General features: G+C 38.1%; 1 long non-coding RNA gene across 1 annotated transcript in view; it reads right to left on the minus strand.

Moving 5' to 3' along the window:
• Positions 1-1,255: 1,255 nt before the first annotated feature.
• LOC115278708 overlaps positions 1,256-6,110 on the minus strand; it is a 10,364-nt gene continuing 5,509 nt past the window's right edge. Inside the window, exons 2-3 of the long non-coding RNA XR_003903051.1 lie at positions 2,697-2,748; positions 1,256-1,364 (exon numbers count right to left, since the gene is read on the minus strand). This is a non-coding gene — a long non-coding RNA (uncharacterized LOC115278708). The remainder of the gene's footprint in view (positions 1,365-2,696; positions 2,749-6,110) is intronic.

The raw sequence follows: 6,110 nt of genomic DNA on the forward strand, positions 1-6,110 counted from the left end.
ACATGGTCCCTTCATTCAGCCAAATCTGCTTGAAATGTTGCTCTCGGTTTCCTTCCCCATATTATGCTATCTTTCTCTCTCTTTTGTTTCCTGAATATCGTTTTGATATCTAACAAATTAACCTAAATAAATATCTCACATTTTTTATGACAACATTATTTCTTTTATTTGAATCACAGTGAATCTTAATAGGATATCTCATTACAATTAAATAAAATTGCAAACTAAATCCAAGCCTTTGAAGAATATTCACACACACACACACACACACACACGCACGCACGCATGCACGCACACACACACACACACACACACACAATCTCATCCTACAAGAGCTTTGTATCACAGAATTTTTTTACACTGTTTTCAGTGTGATCTACAGATTTTGAGGTTCCTGATCTTTGAATTTCTTATGGCACACCAGATGCCTAAGGCTAAAACCAGTAAATATAAAGCAGTTTATTTAGTGGAAATGTAGACTTTTAAATGCACAGCTCTTTTAACACAAAACCGTATTTAATTTGTAATTTGATAATTAGCATAGATGTGTGTCATTTTACTCTATGATGCTTACTAAACATCATTTTGGTTATTAGCAAGGGAAATATTCAATGTTATGCTATTGCTACTTCAAGCATTGATTAAACTCTCTGCTGTTCATGAAGGCTGACAGGGATTCAAAGGAGGAAATGTAAAACTTGAAGGTACAGCAAAATAGTGACATTTCACTCTATAAAGCTGCCAATACTTTAATCCTGCATGTAAATCATTTTTATCAGTTCAATCCCATATCTTAATTTGTATACCAAAGAAAATGCCCCTTTATATTAACTTTAATAACTAACAATGTAACATTAACTGCACTCTATTCAGAGTCCTTGTGAGCGAGTAAGGATTTTTTTTTCCCATACGTGTCCTCAATTAATTTTCACATTTCTGTGAATAGATTCTTAAGGTATATTTTTCATTTTCCTGGTGTGAACAATCTACCTTTCATTATTTTGTTATTTGGAATCTTTACTTTCTCAGCTTAAGTGATGTCTTTGTCAATGATAACATTGTATTCATTTAGAGTGATGATTGATATGGTAATAGATACAGTGTGATTGAAAGCAACCTTTGTCAATAAGGAGGCCAAATACTCAAACTGTGTATTGGTCTGAATTTGCTCATTATTGGAGACCTTTCATAGTCATATTGACTTGCTGTCCAAATGTTGTTACTTACCTGATGCTTCCATTGTTTAAATGGTATAGACATCAGTATTGAACATAACTTCCCCCAATATTTGTCCCAAAATATCCATGGCTCAATTTGGCAATATTCAAGCATGTTATAAATGTGTAAATAACAGAGACTTTGAGCTAACAAAAAAGAGAGAGATTTAAGTTTATACAACGAAAAAATCGCATCAGAAAAATCTGCAAGTAGTACGTCCCCATGCTTGTGGTCTACTGTATCTGTAATTCTGAAAGACCGCTTTGTCTACTTTTATTGGCAAAAAGGTACACAAACAATGAACAGAAAATATTTTGTTATTATTCATGTATTTGATTTTGCTACATTTGTCTTTGGAAGATCTGTTAAAAAAAATAGTTTGCTACAATGTCCCTGCCATTTTAACTTATGCAGACCATTACATATACATTCATGAATAGAAAAATTGCTCCTCTAAAGATTTAGTGCAAGGATCATGATTGTGAAGAAAACTTTGGTTTCTTGTCACTCAAAAAGACTCATTTTCTCTTTCCTCTAGCTGCCCCAGCCTTCTATTGTTTTCCACAGACTGGTGCTTTGTAAGAGATCTATACATGTGTGTGGATTTGAGGACTAGGAGGGGCTCAGGGATTCAAAAAAAAAAGATAATTATTATTGCTTTTAAATAGCACTTAATACAGAAAGAGATGTTACAAAATTTGCTGAGAACATTTTCAATGCAGACAATATAAGGCATATACAAGATCCTTGATTGTCTTGTGAAAGAAACAGATAACAACATAAAAATATTTTTTTCTTTACCATGACCTACTCACAGATGGAACCACCATGCTCTCAAATAGTATAATTATCCTCATTAAAATTATTATCCCTTGGTATATGGCCAAGTAATTCCTTCTTATTACATTGTGCATTTCCTACTTCTAAATTTATTAATAGACTCGTCCAGTTTTTCAGTGAAAGATTTCTGAATTGTCCAAGAGCCTTACTTTTCCTTTTTTGCTGAGTTGGGTGAGCGTCATGGTGGTTTACATGATCCTCCGCTGCTCCTCATGTGTAACAATACTCCATTGCGATGCTTTTTATCCCTCTTCCTTGTTTTCCATGTCTGGAGCTGGCTCCCTAATTCAGGTCCTGATGACTAGTGTAACTGGCTTACTAATTAGACCTTGGACCCTAGTATCTCTGCTCTATCTTCTACTCCCGTTTCATCCTGTAGCCTGTTTGTGATCATGTTACTTAAAGGCTTCCATTTGCTTACAAAGTGAAATTCAAACTCACTCTCCTGCATTCATATAATTCTTTATTTTGATCCCAACCTATAATTTTATCACTCTTGTCTACTCTACATGAACTTGACCTACACACTATATCCAACACAACTTGCTTTTTTCCTTTCCCTATGTTTCTGCTCCATTACATGCCTTTGTCTAAAATAATTTTATTTCCTCATTCTCCCCATGCTAAGCCCAGCGTACCTTTCAGAATCCTGTTCTGATGCTAATTCTTTTATAAGCCTTTCTTGAATCTCTAAGGAAAAAAGAAATCAGTTGGGTTAGATTCCAGGTAAAACATAGCACAATAAACCTCCTTGTGCCCTTCCTCAATTCTATGTGGGGCAGAAATGTCATATTCCTCTTTTGGTGTTGCCTCTCATGCAGAAGCCAGGCCAGCTTCATAAGCAAGTGACCTCTGCTGTTACATCGGGCCACACATTCAGTAGGGCCTTGGGCTTGGTTTAATGCCCCGCCTTCTCCATCTTGAAGTTATTATATTTTAAACAAAGATCCCTACATTTTCCTTTTACACTGAACCCCACAAGTTATGTAGCCAGTCTGAACAGTGTATTTTTCTCTGAGTAACTGCTTAATAAAAATCTGTTAAATGGAATGTTTGCCAATTTCCAAATTCACTTCTCTCCTCCACTGAAACACAATGGTGGTGAAAACCTCCAGGAGAAAACCATAACTCAATTGATGCCTTTACTCTTGTAAAGAAAGTTTTTAAATAATATTTAAATGAAGTAGTTCCGACAGATTTAATATTTAATCTTATCTCATTGTGTCACCATAGATGAAAAGAGTTGGAGGCATTTTATACAGGTTGGAATAGACTTTTTTATGCTAACAAAATGATTTGTTTAATAATGTAACATATAGAAAAAATGGCTTGGGATTTTTATAGTTGACCCTGAAATTGATAGATATAGTTGATATTATGCTTGCAGTGATTGAATTACTTGGAAAAACAGCAACAATATATTCAGCAGATAGTAGTGATTCACTATTTAATCAACTCTGTTACATTAGCTAATTTATAAGACTTTTCTTGAGGCCGATGCAGTGCTTGGAAGCACATATCTATAATTAATATTGGGAAAACAGCAGTGAAACAAGAGTGTGTAGGATTTTATAGTTAGAGAGAAAGCTGACAATCCTTAGCCCCTGTCCTGAGTGGCTCATCATGCACAGTATTAAATCTCTCTGGCAAGAATTTTTCTCTGTGAGTTATTTTGAAGGATCTTGATCTAGAAATACTTCCAGACTATTCAGTCTTTTTTATTCTCTATAGATTTTGTCCTGAGTACATACTCAAGGCTAAATTCTCCCTGCCCAACATTCACAATAGAAAAGATCATCCAAGGACATCACATGTGTCCTCTGTTCTGACTGCACCGACTCTGCAATACTGTGCAGGTACCATGAACAGAAGAAGAATTTAAGCACCAATGCACATGCAGCAACATCTTCATCGGTCTGTGCTAGGAATTATATATTTATAGTGGAGAATCCAATTTTCTTTAATCTATGTACTATCTCCAAGTGGGCATAATAATATAATAAGTAAAGGTGACTTTCATTTCATTCTTATGATAGTTAATTTCCAAGGTTTAGCATGTATAATTTAGAGAAATGGTGCGTGCTTTAAGTCGTGGATAACTTTTGATTACCAAATATCATATATGTACTGATCCCCAAATTATCATAGGTGGGTGATGACACAATAAATTCTTTAAAATCCAAAACTTCTCTATGGCAGATAACTTATATTTACCTTGTATTTAAATTACCTACATATAACACTTGGATTTCTAAGTATGTTATAAAACAATGACTTGACTTAAATGGTAATGTTACCAATCAATTCAATATAAAATATTTAGTTTTTATATTTAAAAATATATTTATAAAAATAAGTCTGATATCTGTAAGACTATTAACCAGTTATGTTAGCTGTTTTCCCATAATGGAGCATGAGAACTTATTTGGAAAAGAGCCATGCTTTTTAAATGAATGATAACTAAGAATGTTTTCAAATGCTTAAGACACAGATCAATAAGAACCTGGTTCAGGGTTTCAGCATTTCAGTGTTCCAGTATTATTTACCAGGTTTGTTCTATTTGGCCTGAAAACGCATTGTGGACAATTATGAGAGAGAGACCCATAGAGAGGCGAGTGTCATACTGTGTGGCAGGCTCTAAACAAAATATGAACCCTCTGGGAGTAGGCCAGAGGACAGCCTCTCTGATAATTTTCAGCACTTTGAAGAGATGAGACACTCATAAATATTTTCTGCAAATCTGGCGAATGAGGCAGATTATGCTTTAATAATTTCACTGGAAAAGCTTATGAATCAAAACTTAATAGCTTTTGACCGGAAGCAGGGTCCAGGCTCTGAGCTAGCTGTCAGCACAGAGCCTGACGCGGGGCTCGAACCCACAAACGTGAGATCTGATCTGAGCCGAAGTCGGAGGCGTAACCGACTGAGCCACCCAGGTGCCCCACTCTTAAAATATTTTAAAAATAAAGACTTGAGAGGGGAGGAGCCAAGATGGCGGAGAGGAAGGGAGCTCTGTAAACTCTGTCTGCCCCATTTATCGAACCGAGAAGGATATTACTCTCATCTGCGAGAGTGGAAGGAGAAAATATGGACTCCAGAAAGAATAGAACCTCAAGGATACCTGAGTGAGTGAGGGCAAACGGGGGAGATATGAAAACAGGCCAGGCCGGGACAGGCAGGGGAGACAAGATCCCCAGCCCAACGTGGGGGAAGCGCGTGGAACCCGAGAGACAAAAGGAAGAGACAGGGGAGCGCACTACCCGGCGAGAAGGCGCCGGAGCATGGCTGCGCCGGGGGAGTGGGCTTCCCGGCGAGAAGTGGTCGGGGCTGCTAAGGCTGCGCCAGGGGCGAGCAATTCGAACTTGGTTTTGGGAACGGGACCACGGACCGCATTTCCATGGCGCACCTCACGCCCTGCACGGACTGCGGAATCCCGGGTGCCCACAGGAAAAAATAGGGCCCACACCTACACAACCCCCGACAAGGAGTCGGTGGCGGGTGGAGGCCAGGGCACGCATTTAGACTGCAGGAGCTCCCAGCTTATTTTCAGCAGCACACAGTGCCTTGAGCAACAGCTATCTGAAACCAAGAGAGACTCAGCTTTTTTTTTTTTTTTCCTTTCCCCCATTGCAATCGCGATCCTGGCTGGGGGTGGGGACTCTGCAATTGAGTCTGTGAAGATGCGCACTTCACCTCCTGCTGCTCATTTCACTTCAGGCAGGGGCGGAGCCTCTGAGAACAGCCTCCAAGACCTACCACATCAAACCATGCCCATCCACCAGGGGAGCTGCTGCTGCTTTTTTTTTTAATATAAAAAAAGGTTTTTTTTTCTTCACTTGTTTCGTACTTATTTCTTTGTCATTATTACCTCTCTTTCCTTTTTCTTTACTCAATTCTTTTAAATTTTACTCATTTTCCTTTCTCCTTTCTCCCTTACTTTTTCACCTTCTTGCAACCCAGATATACTCTCCTGTATCTCATCCTTACCTCTCCCCTAAACTGGTCATACACTTTTAAACGGTCTACTGTCCTTTGTTGTCTCCGACCCCCTT

This window comes from Suricata suricatta, chromosome 15 (genome assembly GCF_006229205.1).
Source record: "Suricata suricatta isolate VVHF042 chromosome 15, meerkat_22Aug2017_6uvM2_HiC, whole genome shotgun sequence".
NCBI classification, from domain to species: domain Eukaryota; kingdom Metazoa; phylum Chordata; class Mammalia; order Carnivora; family Herpestidae; genus Suricata; species Suricata suricatta.